The 13,881-nt window shown below is 38.2% G+C and overlaps 1 protein-coding gene across 2 annotated transcripts in view; it reads right to left on the minus strand.

Moving 5' to 3' along the window:
* YES1 (YES proto-oncogene 1, Src family tyrosine kinase) overlaps nt 1-13,881 on the minus strand; it is a 50,175-nt gene that overhangs the window by 35,172 nt on the left and 1,122 nt on the right. The gene's annotated exons all lie outside the window — the stretch shown is intronic.

Here is a 13,881-nt window from a genome sequence, read left to right on the forward strand (position 1 = left end):
GGGGAATGACCACCTGCTGGCTTAGGCCCACGCCCCGGGGGGATCGGGCCTAAGCTGGCAGCCAGACATCCCTCTGACAGCCCGGGAGCCCTCGGGGGATGTCCACTTGCCAGGGGGGACCAAGCCTAAGCTGCAGTCAGATATCCTTAGTGCTGCTGAGGAGACAGGAGAGGCTCCCCCCACCACCGCTGTGCTGGCAGCTATCAGCCTGGCTTGTGGCTGAGCAGAGCTCCCCCTGTGGGAGCGCACTGATCACCAGGGGGCAGCTCCTGCATTGAGCATCTGCCCCCTGGTGGTCAGTGTGTGTCATAGTGACCAGTCATTCCCAGTGGTTCTGCTGGTAGGGTCAATTTGCATATTGCCCCTTTATTATATAGGATAGAGACCTGGTACACGGGTGGGGGCAGGCTGGTTTGCCCTGAAGGGTGTCCTGGATCAGGGTGGGGGTTCCCACTGGGGTGCCTGGCAAGCCTGGGTGAGGGGCTGATGGCCGTTTTCAGGCTGGCCAGGGCAGCAGGCTGGAAGCAGGTATCTGGGATTTATTTATCTTCTATAATTGAAACTTTGTAACCTTGAGCGGAGCTCAGGGCCAGCAGGGCAGGCGGGAAACTTGGCTTCCTCCATCGCCAGGGGCAACCCAAGCCTCCTGCTCGCTCCAGCTCCGTGGCCGCTGCCATCTTAGTTGGGTTAATTTGCATATTCGCTCCTGATTGGTTTGTGGGTGTAGTGGAGGTATAGTCTATTTCCATGTTTCTCTTTTATTAGATTAGATGTTCTTTTTAAGTTAGCCCAGAAGACATTCTGCATCATTCATTATATAAGAATAACATTAATAAATCTTCATTATCATGATTTCATATTTGCAAATTAGCCCCTGCTTACTAAAATTTACTTGTAAGACACCCACCCCCACCACCCACAAATCAATGGTCATGGCGCTTTTATGGTCATTTGCACAAAGCTATGAAAAATTTGAGTTGCTAGATCCACACATCCCCAGCTCAGGTCAAACAAGGCTCTTATACTCTAAACAAGCGTCCTTCCCACACTATCTAGTACCACTCTTTTTTCTTTTGCATTTTTGCGCTTTTTGTTGGTGATGTCACTGTTTAAAATGGTCCCCAAGTGTTAGTGCTGAAATGCTGTTTTTAGTGTTCCTAAATCAAGAATGCTGTGGTGTGCCTTACAGAGAATATATGTTATACTAGAGGCCTGATGCACAAAAATTCATGCAAGAGTAGGCCTTCCTTCCCCCAGCTGCCGGCACTGACTTCCCTCCGGGATCTGGGTTTCCCTCCTCCAGCTGCTGGCAGGCACCCGGGACCCAGGCTGCTTCCTTCCTCCAGCTGCTGGAAGGCACCCAGGACCCGGGCTGGCTTCCCTCCAGCCCCGGCTTCATCAGGAAGGACGTCCAGAATGACGTCCGGTCTAATTAGCATATTACCCTTTTATTATTATAGATAAGCTTCATTCAGACATGAGTTATAGTGCCCTTGTAAGTTCACTGTTAATGAATCAACAATATGTATTAAATCAGATGTCTTTAAATAGAAGCACAAATAAAACAAGATTATGTATTGGTCAACTGATGAAAATGTTATGAACAGAGGCTTGCAGGAACCTGACCTTGTATTTTCTCTAGGAGTAATGGTTCAGTATTCACTAATTTAGTGTTCACAGTGATTTGCTAACATAACTATGGCAAACAATGAGAATTGACCATATATGAATACTTTTATATAAAAGATTTCTATAAGTGAAGTCAAAGTTTACTTTTTGAACATTGTGATTTACACTGTCAGATTTCCCTCTAATAATAAATGTTTAAAGAAAAGTCTAAAATGTACTTTTTAAATGTTTCCAAAAGTATAGCATTTTGTTCTATTTTAAAATTATACCTTTAATAAATTAATAAAGCCCCTGACAATTTCTATACCATTTTTGCATTTTATGTGAATTAAAATTAATTCAAATGAATTATTATATATTGTTTTGTCCCAAATAGAAACTACTGAATTTGCTAACCATATATTTAGTTACCAATTACTAAAACAAAAATCAAGTGAGCAATTAGAGGACAAGTAGTTATGACATTCATGTTTCATGTACCTAATATTATGCACATTCACTACATTTCAAAACTTTTAATGAATAAATGAGTAAAAGAACTAAAACTCTGTTGTTCAATGGCTGGAGCATCACCCCTCGCACCAAAGGGTCAAGAGTTTGATTCCCGGTCAAGGGCACACATTTAGGTAGCAGGTTTGATTCCTGGCCCTGGTTGGTGCATGTGTGGGGAGGCAACCAATCAATGTGTCTCTCTCACACCTCTCTCTCTCTCTCTCTCTCTCTCTCTCTCCATCCCTCCCAGTGGGAGAAAGATAAATATCACATGACCTCACTCATTTGTGGAATATAATGAACAACATAAACTGATGAACAAAAATAGATCCAGAGACAAAGAAGCATCTAACAGTCTGTCAAACATCAGAAGGAAGGCAGGGGAGGGTGTATGTGTGTGGGGGTGGGGGGGAGGGTAAGAGATCAACCAAAGGACTTGTATCTATGCATATGAGCATGACCAATGGACACAGACAATAGGGGGTTGGGGGGCATGTGCTGGGGGGCGGGGAGATATATGTAAAACTTTCAATAATAAAGAATTTTAAAACAATCAAAGGAGAAATATCCTCAGGTGAGGATTAACAAAAAAAAAGTAACTAAATACAAGGTAATACACCAAGAATTAGTCTGAATAAGCATGTAGGGTAAAATAATTAATTAACTTAATTATAATCTAGTAAAATACATTTCTTCTAATTAGATGACAATAACTACAAAAATAGCTAACATTGAACAGTTAAATGGGATAGCCACTGTTTAGCACTTAAAATGGATAATTTCGCCCTGGCTGGTTTGGTTCAGTGGATAGAGCATCGGCCTGTGGACTGAAGGGTCCCAGGTTCAATTCTGGTCAAGGGCACATGCCTGGGTTGTGGGCTCGATCCCCAGTGTGGGGCATGCAGGAGGCAGCCGATCAATGATTCTCTCTCATTGATGTTTCTATCTCTCTCCCTCTCCCTTCCTCTCTGAAATCAATAAAAATATTTTTTAAATGGATAATTTCATTAAATTCTCAAAATACTCTGAAAAGCAATTACTTTTCCCTCATCTACAGAAGCAAGACCTGATACACAGAAGGTTAACTTGTCCAAGGGGTGAGGCAGTTAAAACTTCAGAGCTCCAGTGGGTTTACCACTGTGTCAAACTGAACATCTTTAAACCTTCAAGTTATAGAAATATGTCTCTACAATAGCCTGAGATATTTATTAAAAAATGAAAATACCTGGCTTTCAGTCCAAGTACACTGAATTAGAATTTCTGGAGGTAGAACTTAAGAGGGTATATTTTAACAGACATCCCAGGTGATGAGCAGCCACAATGAAGTCCTATGCTCAATGCACACCTATTAACTACACCAGAAAACATCTTGCCTTCTCCATCTTTTCTTTGTCTTTATTCACATTATCAGCTACTCTGGAATGCCCATTTTATTTATTCTTCAAACCCTACTCAAATCCCACCCCCACCAAGCTTTTCCTAAATGTGCATTTCTCTCTTCTCTTGATTTGCCACTGAACTTTAAACCTCCAATACAGTATTTCTTCAGGTTATCTAAGGAAGTAGTATACTTAATTGATAAGCAGAATAGGACAGTTTCCTTTTTATCTTCTAAAAAGCTTAATTAACATGGTGCCTTGACTTGAGTAGATACAATTTTTTAAAGGTTGAATTCAAGAATTGAATTATGAATCCTTTTATCCATCAATGTTTAGGATTTGACCCAAAAGATAAATATTAGTCAAATTAACATATGAATATGGCTTCTTTAATACAATATATAGATGATGTATTGCAGAATTGTACCCTTGAAAACTATATACTTTTATTAACCAATATCACCCCAATAAATTCAGTAGAAAACACACACACACACACAAACACACACACTCTCTCTCTCTCTCCCCATGTTACAACCCCTCCAACCATCTGGAAGGAAGGTTGACGCCTCAATACTTGGAAGGAAAAAAGGGAAAAGATCAGAAAAAATATAATGACTAATTTATACATGTTAATACTGACAATCGTTATCAGAATTGGTGGTATTGTGGGTGATTTTATTTTCTTCTACAAAACTTTCCTATGTATTCCAAGTTTCCTAAAATGAATATGTAGTTCTTCCAAAATCAGGAAAATAATCTCAATAAATATCTTCATTTAAAAAAAGACTAAGTAGACCTGGCTGGTATGGCTCAGTTGGTTGGAGTAGTCCCGTACACCAGAAGGTGGGGGGTTCAATTCCCGGTCAGGGCACATACCCAGGTTATGAGTCAATCTGGTCCGGGCACATGTGGGAGGCAACCAACTGATGTTTGTTTCTCACATCAATGTTTCTCTCTCCCTCCCTTCTGCTCTCTAAAATCAATTTTTAAAAATTTAAAAAAGAGTAGGTAAAATAAATTTTATCCATAGTAAATTAACATCAGATTAATTTCCTAGTTATCTATAACTTCTTAAGCTGTAAATACTTGATAATGCTTGATTTCAACATCTGCTCTAGCCTTAAAATGTCCATATAAGATGAGTAACAAGAAAACAGCAGCTATATAATAAAGGCAAATGCATGTTAACCATTTCTGACATCATCTTATCAATTCTGAAATCATCTTATCAATTTAGAGTGGCAACAATTGATGCTATTAGTTTTATGCATTATTTATTACTTATTAACTGCTATATTTCCTACAGAAATAGGTGGGAACCTTATAGACCAGGGGTAGAGGAACCTTTTATCTGCCAAGGGTCACATGAATATTTATAACATCATTCTCAGGTCATACAAAATTATCAACTTAAAAATTAGCCTGCTGCCCTAGTTTGACTCCGTGGATAGAGCGTTGGCCCATGAACTGAAGGGTTCCGGGTTTGATTGCGGTCAAGGGCACATAATTTGGTTGCAGGCTCAATCCCGGCCCTGTTCAGGTATGTGGAAGGCAACCAACCAATGCGTCTCTCATATCAAGGTTTCTATCTCTCTGTCTCTCCCACTCCCTTTCACTCTCTAAAAACCAATGGAAAAAGATCCTTGGGTGAAGATTAACAATAAATAAAAATGAAAATAAAAAATAGCCTGCTGTATTTGATGAAACATTTAATTAACTCACCCCTAATGCCTTGTGGCAGGGCCAAACCAAATGATTTCATGGGCCTTATACAACGCAAGGGTCAGATGTTCCCCACCCATCATAGGCACTCAAATAAATATAAATCTATGAAAAAATAGGTTTTGGTACATATCAAATTTTCGTATAGTTGCATTCCCAGGACTATATCTATATCATAAAATCAAGTATGTTCTACATGATCTATGTTCTGAACGATTTCATTCCATTTATAATGTGAATCCCCTTAAAATATGAATTTGCCTGTTTTGGTTATTTTGGAATAAAAAATTAAAGTGACAATAGTGTGAATTTTTAGTGAATTCCTTTCTTTCGTGCCCATGGTAGGCAAACACTGCCAACAGACTGTTGCACCCGCCTATATTTTAAAATATTTAAAAAGTGCCTACTATGTGTTATTCTAGATACCTGGAATAACTTTCATAACCAAAACAAAGATCCCTGTCCTCAAGGAACTTACATTCAAGTAGTAGATGTGGTCCCATCATTTAGACTTGGCACCACAGTTTTAAAGGTATTTGCCAACCCTTTTGTAGACTCAATAAACACAGTCAATGGCAGAACTGTTAAGAGTGATGTGTGCAGGAGTTGTACTGTAGATATTCTATGTGGGATAATAATGCTACAAAATAAGCTAGTATGCCCACTAGAAAACAATGCTCCAGCTTATTAGAGAAGACAAAGGGTACATTCTTAGATATAACTGGAAAAAAAAAAAGGAAGCCAAAAAGAAAAGCTTCTAAGATGGTGAAGGAAATCACTGTCAATAGAATGTGACACAGTGACAATAACAGCAAACAAATTTCCATTTGAAGCTTTAGATGAGGCTCTTCATCCAGAGAGTACAAATTTCATGTAACAATAAGATTTATAGGAACACGCCATTATAGAAGAATCCTACTGTTTCCTCCAGAAGGAAGTGAAGGCTGGTGAGTCTGTACCAAGGTGTAAGAAATTCCATCCTACTGACAGGGCAAATTAGAAAGTGTGCTCTCTTCCTGCCGCATGGGTCTGAAATGTGATGGAGGACCATTAGCCAATGCAGACCTTCCATTTATTTTTACTAACTCATCTAGGAATAAATGATGTAATTAGTAGAAATGAAAACAATATTGTACAAAGTTTGAGCCAGATTTGAGCATGGGGGTTGGGGAGCTGACTATATACAAACAGAGTGTATACGTATACATCTTACAAACCCAAACTTACAAAAGGACAGCATTTGCTACAGTTTAGTGTAATAATCCATCGTTTGCATGCTCCTTTGTTTGTTTTTGATGAATTAAATGTGGACCAAAAAAAAAAAAAAAAAAGAAAAGAAAGAAAACTGATAAAACATCTGAACACTGTCTCTGTCAATCTAGAATTAACTTATTTTATAAAAAGACAAATAATGCTTTGGAATTAGTCTATCAATTTTCCATTATAGACCCAAACCTACAAAAGGAAAGCATTTGCTAGAGTTTAGTTAGTATAATAATCCATCCTTTTCAGTTCATATAATACCTGCATTAAGAAATATGCATCAGAAAGCTACTTCCACTAAAAGAAGTGTAAGTGGTTGACAATTCTCAGCTCCAATACAAATGTACAGTTTAAGGGAGAAGGAAAAAGATAAGAAATGCCCCTTTCCATCATTGCTCCTTATTCCTAAGGAAGTTGTCTTATAGGGAACAGGCTTATTGTCAATTAGCCTTAGATTCAAATTCAGTTCTACCCAATTATTTAGTCATATGACAGTGGCAAATTACATATACTTTCTGATCCTGTCTCTTCATGTATAATTAAATACCTAACTCATCCACAATTTTTCTGTGTATTTTGGAAAGGCATTTCAAAGATTTAACTTTATGATAATGTACATGAATGCGTACCATAACACCTGTCACAGAATAGGCTTTTTTCCTTAACCAATGCCTAAGAGAAGTGACTTGGGTGAAAAATAGAAAGGACACAAAAGGGAAAATTACAAACTCCACATTAAGTCCTTCCCTCTTTTTCCCAAGCCCTTCTCTACTTTGCTCATTTTTGTTTCTCATTCCTAATCTTTTGAAGCTTTCCCATTCTTCACATTGTCCTATAGGGTTAGAGTAGGAAGCAGGTAGGATAAACTAGGGAAGCTCTGTACTTCGGCTTAACAGTAAGGCCTCATTGGGAGAGTCCTAGTATCCCAAAGTGGAAGGAACTCATAACAGAGTGATTTCTAGAGTAAGGAGCTAGGAAGGTGAGAAGGTATGGTGATTGGATAGGCTATGGATTCACCCACTGTATAGTCATAGCATCTATTTAGTAGGCCAAATATTTCATCTGTTCAAGAGCTCAGCAGGTTAAAAAAAAAAAATGAAACCTGAAAATCAGTTTGAACACATTTACCACTGAAACTGTTATACTTGTTAGTTTTTTTTAAATGTTTTTATTGATTTGAGAGAGAGAGAGAGAGAAACATCAATGATGAGAGAGAGCCATTGATCAGCTGCCTCCTGCACGCCCCCTACTGGGGATTGAGCCCACAAGCCCAGCATGTGCCCTGACCAGGAATTGAACTGTGATCTGGTTCATGGGTCGACAACGCTCAACCACTGAGCCAGACCATTAGGTTTTTATAGGTAAACTCTAATGAGCTGCCTGGAAATCTAACCTAAAAGGCTAACCTTACAGAAAAGACTTCTTCTGGGAAAAGATTTTGATTTTCAAGTAAATGCCTGACAAACTGGGAACAAAATCTGTTAGGTTTTCACTATAATCTTTACTTACCTGTTATCTAATTTTATTTTAAATTCTAGATTCTAAAACATTTCCTTAAAATTTTTATCAATACAAAAACTTCAACTGTAGCAGAACCACACAAATCAAGGTTGAAAAGATACTAGAAACCATCTGACCTAACTACCTCCTGTTTCAAATGGTAAAACTGAAACCTATGGAATATACTGAAGGCCACACAGCTCTTCATTGTCAGAAGTGGAATTAAAATACAGATGGTCTTCTACCTTTTAGTCATTTTCTTATTACACTACAGTTGCCTTCTCTGCTCCTTTTCAAAAGCCTACTACTTTTAAAGTATCCTTATCCATAAAATGCAAACTGCATCAGAATAAAATTTAAAAATCTATGAATTTCCCATGGAACAATTATAAGTATTAACTTATGCAGCAAAAGTCACCAACTAGTCCTGGCCAGGTAGCTTGGTTGGTTAGAGCATTGTCCCAATCCCTGGTCAGAATAATACCCTGCCATAGACACACACATACAAGAATCAACCAATGAATGCATAAATAAGTAGACTAACAAATCAATGATTCCCTCTCTCTCCCTTCCTCTCTGAAATCAATAAAAATATATTTAATAAATATATAAATCTTATTAAAATGACCCTTAAATTCACATTTGCAAGTGTTTAAACAGTTCTATAAAATCTTTCTAGAACAAAACTTTGAGGGTAAAAAAACATATTATCAAAAGAATTTGTTTTAACATTAGCTTATAAAAAAGCACAAACCTAGTTTTAGAAAATTTTATAGAGGTGTTGTGTGTGGAAGAAGTCATATAGCAGAACCAGATCCCTGTATACAATTTAAAAATTAAGTATTTATTCTGCTAGGAACTCTTCTCAAAGACTCATATAAAAGAATTGCCCTGAATGGTTTGGCTCAGTGGATAGAGCGTCGGCCTGCGGACTGAATGGTCCCAGGTTTGGTTCCGGTCAAGGGCATGTACCTTGGTTGCGGGCACATCCCTAGTGGGGGGTGTGCAGGAGGCAGCTGATCGATGTTTCTCTCTCATCAATGTTTCTAACTCTCAATTCCTCTCCCTTCCTCTCTGTAAAAAGTCAATAAAATATATTTTTTTTAAAAAAGAATTCCTTGCCACAGTGAGCTCTAGATAAAATATATCAGTCATAGAAAAAAAATGATAATGCAAGGAGAAACGCGCTTTTACATCAGAGTTTTGTGGGAGCACAAAGAAGGGGGTCAATACACCAATGTCTTGCTAAGTATGTGCCATAATGACAATGCATACCTGTTAAGGTTCAACTGTGTATTCTTCTATATCTCTTCCTTCCTTTTGGTTATACAAGTTTGAGTGCTGTTTTCTCCCAATACTCTCTATCCCCCATCCAAAATTAGCCAAAACCCTGAACCACCAAGTTTCAAAGCCAGGATTAATATAAGGAATTGTCTTTGTAGATTTTCCAACAGTAGTGGTAAAAGAGAAGACAAGATACTACAGCTCTTTCTTGGCATGTTTATAAACTTAGCAACATTTCAGAAGCAGCAAACGTTGCCTATGGCACATTCCAGTCTGTGGCTTGCCATATTTAGATGATATTTTGCCTGCATTTATTGATGTCCATCTTCTCATATCCCATAAGTAAAAGAAGAATAACAGGAAATAGAATCTAGGGTTCCCACTTGCAAAATTCAGACTGCAGGGGATATGCAGTTCTAGATCTCTTTAAGGACTTCTACTTCCGGGGAAAAAGTGGGAATCCAAAGAACCTGCTTTATAAACTCTCCTGCCACCCCCAAACAACAGTAACAGTTGCAGCATTTCTGAGAGAGTCAGCTTAAAGCAGCATGGAGTAAGTACATGATATATGCCTCATATATACACTCAAATAAGGGAAACTGAAGGGCAATGCTATCCCAGGCATAGAGGCTTAAACTCAGTCCTACCGTACCTCACTGGTACATCATCCTGTACTCTGAAATTACTCTCTTTCCTGGAGTGAGCTTCAAGATCTTAAAAGTAACACCAGGTAAACCCAACCCAGACCAGGATATGTTGCCATCAAGTTGGCTAGTTCCAAAACAGTAGTAGTGCTACTGCAGCCAATGATTCCTTGGAATACAGACATGTTAAAATTACATTGGCAGCAGCATTGGCTCTTCTCTCTCACCCTCTGCTGTTACTATACCTCCTTTTGCTAAATCTGCCTCTGAGTTTAGACAGGAGCTGGATGGTTCATAATCACCCAGCAGCTGCAGCTGAGCAATACTCAGGCTAATTGTGGCGCTGAAGCAGCTGAGAGGAAGAAAAGCGGTAATACATACCCCACCATAGACACACACAAACTGCCGTACACACTACCAATAAGATAACAAAATACTTTAATAGGAACAGATTATTTCCTTTAAAGAAAGGCAGTTATACCTTGCTAGAGGAACTTGTATTTGTATTATAGATCTATTTAAATGTGAACTGAAGATGACCTAAGCCATGTAGGGTTAACAATGGAAGATCTTAACTAAAACTTCCTGTAAATATTCATGTAACAAAGCCAGCACCACAAACATCACCTTCATAACATGACTGAAAGTTCCTGTGATATAAGAATTTGGCACAGATGTGATCCCTTCCTTCACTCTACATTACAAAATGCCAACAACTAAAAGCTATCAACAACTAAAACAGCAAGCCTTACATAAAACAAGAAAAGTAGCATAATGCAATGATTCTCAGCATTTTTGAAACTCCAATGCCATATAGTACTTTGCTTTCTTTTGAAACAAAACATACTCCTTTAGGTGTTATAAGACACATCTTCATTTAACTTAAGGAAAAACATATTTTATGCTCAGAATTTCATGACATCCTTAAGAGTATCAAAACTAAGAATATCAAAACTGATCTGAAGTATTACTATTCCAGAAAACTGAATATGGATAAAAGTCAAGACTTTACCTTGATGCCATAGTTAATTCTGAGTTTTAACTGTTACATTATATAATTTTTTGTAAAATAAAGTGTATTTAATACTTAATGACCCAACAGTATCCATTAGTTTAACCCTTTGCACTCCGCTGTCCCCTCTCAGGGGACATCGGAATTCTAGCATATCACTCGGATGTCCCCTCTCAGGGGACATTGCAGTTCATTAGTGATTACGGGGAATTGAGTTATTTCAACGCAACTTTTTGAGACATGCATGTTTCCCTGAAGTTTTATCTTGAAATGGCACAAGAAATTAAATCAAAATATCGTAAAATTACTAAGATATATACAAGAAATGTCAGCGGGTTTTGTGTCGGATTAAACAATAAACTACATATTCCCGATGTGGGACAAAGAAAATGGGACTGCATTGTGTGTTCTAACAGGAAAACACCTGGTGGCAGGCGTCAAACCACTTATTACTGTCAAACATGCACTAATCAGCCTGCAATGCATATTGGAGAGTGTTACAAAACTTATCATACTGTACAAAATTATAAACAATAAAATATTATTTTTTTTGCAAATATACATTCCTCGATGTCACCCAATTCATATAAGTCCAATATCATTATAATACGTTACTTGGTTCCAAAATTATACTAAATAATACGAGGGTCTGTAAATGCACGTTTCCGCCGCAAAGTAGCGTCGAGTAGCTGGTAGCCAATGTCCAGAATGGTTCGGAGTGCAAAGGGTTAATAAACATATTTTGATACCTACTAATTGTCACATATAAAAGCTAAAGAGGATTTAAAGTTAGTAAAAACCTGGTGTCTTCTCTCAAAATATTAACATGTTATTTATATGTCAAAGAAGTTGCATGCACTAGCTGGATATAATAATTATTATTTAATAAGTCTAAACCTGTTTGCAAAGGACAATTTAAGAGTATTCTAAAGTCAGTCACCAAATGTTAAGTCATTTATTTAAATACCTTATATAAAATAGGTTACACACAGGCTTCTTTAAAAAAGAAAAAAGTTTTATGTAAACTACAACACAGATACAGAAAAGCACACAGAACAAATGTATGGCTTAATGATTTATACTAAGGCCAACACCCTTGCAAACACCACCAGGTTAAAAGAACTTTGCCACCAGTTAAGAAGCTGGGTCTCCAATGACAACTTCCTCCCTCCTCCCATACCTTTACTTCTGTAGAAATCACTTCCTTGCAGGTTTTAAAAAATACATATAGATTTATCACCCAAGTTTGTATTCCTAGGCAAAGTTTAGTATTGCTCTTTTAAATTTTTTATAGTAGTATAATTAAGCTTCTTCTTAGCATAATGCTAGTAGAAACTAATGATGTCTACACTGAACATGAGATTGAGAGTTAAATACATTTATAACGAAAAATTATTCACATTAATAAAATACTATCTAAAAAGACACAGCGTTAAACTTTGTATAAACAAGTCTTATACCATGTGCTAGTAACATTTCTCTTATACTGGGTCACTGCTAGTCATTTAGAATATTTATTCTTCTAACACTACATACCACAAAGGAAATTTATTTGCATGGACACTGACTTTTGTTTGTTCTTTTGTTTTTGGTGATGAAACCAGGGAACAAACCAGGGATGCACAGACATTGATTTTGTAGCTTGAGAATTTCCGGAATTTAAAAAAAAACAAACACAAAAAAACTGAAACCATGTATTAACATTATACTTCAGTCATAAGACAAATTCCACCTATCCCAGGAAGATAAGTCAAAGCTGTAATTTCACTTTCGGTTGAACAGAAAGGATTCAATTTTGTGGTTTATGAAGTCAGCAAGAACATACTGCAAAATTAAAGCTAATATAACATTATGGTGGCTATAGCAGACTACACACTTTAAGAGCCCTTCTACCTTTATTATTCTGAAAACATAGATACGAACTGTCTTGTATTCAGATTCAAATGAAAGGCAATTGGTTTGTTTTGTTTGTCTGTTTGTTTCAAATTTAGGAGCCTAGGAATTGTCAACCAGCATTCAAAATCTCCACTGAGGTTTAGCTAATGTCCAAAAGTTCTTTCTTACGGAACAATATATGAAAACCACCTATGTCATGATGTACACAGGATCCTTGGCTTCTAATCTCAGGCGCTCCTTCACTACCTGTCCATTCAAAACGCTTCCTGGCCACTGCGTGCCAAGTCCTGCAGCGAGTTCAGATATTAAACTTACCATGCTCGCCTTAAGGGCACAGCCAAGCGTACACACTTAGTCATATTTTCCTCCGTGTGTAATTTAACATTAGAAACTTAACTAGATGGTTTAAATACCCTTAGGATTATCAAGACACCGTTAGTACGGCAATCCTCCGGTTACAATACACACACACACTATAATCATATACATGCACAGGTGAAAGCACCTACGGGAACACACACCGGTGGGACATATACACATCATAAGCCCCATGAACATAAAGCTGTGATCCCACTAGACGAGAGGCTTTTCATTTCTTTAATTTATAAATGGCTAGTGTATTACTCCAAGCCTGCTTCGATTAATTACGCAGAAAATAACTCAACCAAATCCAAACGCTGCTGTCTCTCACTCGCTACACAACGAAATTAAAGCAGTCCCTACGCCGGGCTCGGTTCTTCAAACAGCGCTGCCCTGCCCCAGTACAGCCAAAGCTGGAAGCAATTATCAGGAAGGAAAACACACTTTAGAGCAAAATTCTCTGTACCCTGTGGACAGAGGCGACGGAGTGGCACAAGACCGTACAAGTGCACGGTTTGAATGGCATATTTCCCAGCCCCCAACACATAACAAAGGGAAACTTTAACATGTTGTGGTTTTCAATCAAACCCAGGGGAGCGCGAGGCTCACCCACCCGCCCCCCCCCACACACACACCCTCGTCGGCCCGGGTCTTTTGGGCGCAGCTGCCGCCGGCGCAGGTCCGCACTCAGACCCCG

This window comes from Myotis lucifugus, unplaced genomic scaffold, assembly GCF_000147115.1.
Source record: "Myotis lucifugus unplaced genomic scaffold, Myoluc2.0 scaffold_401, whole genome shotgun sequence".
NCBI classification, from domain to species: Eukaryota; Metazoa; Chordata; class Mammalia; order Chiroptera; family Vespertilionidae; genus Myotis; species Myotis lucifugus.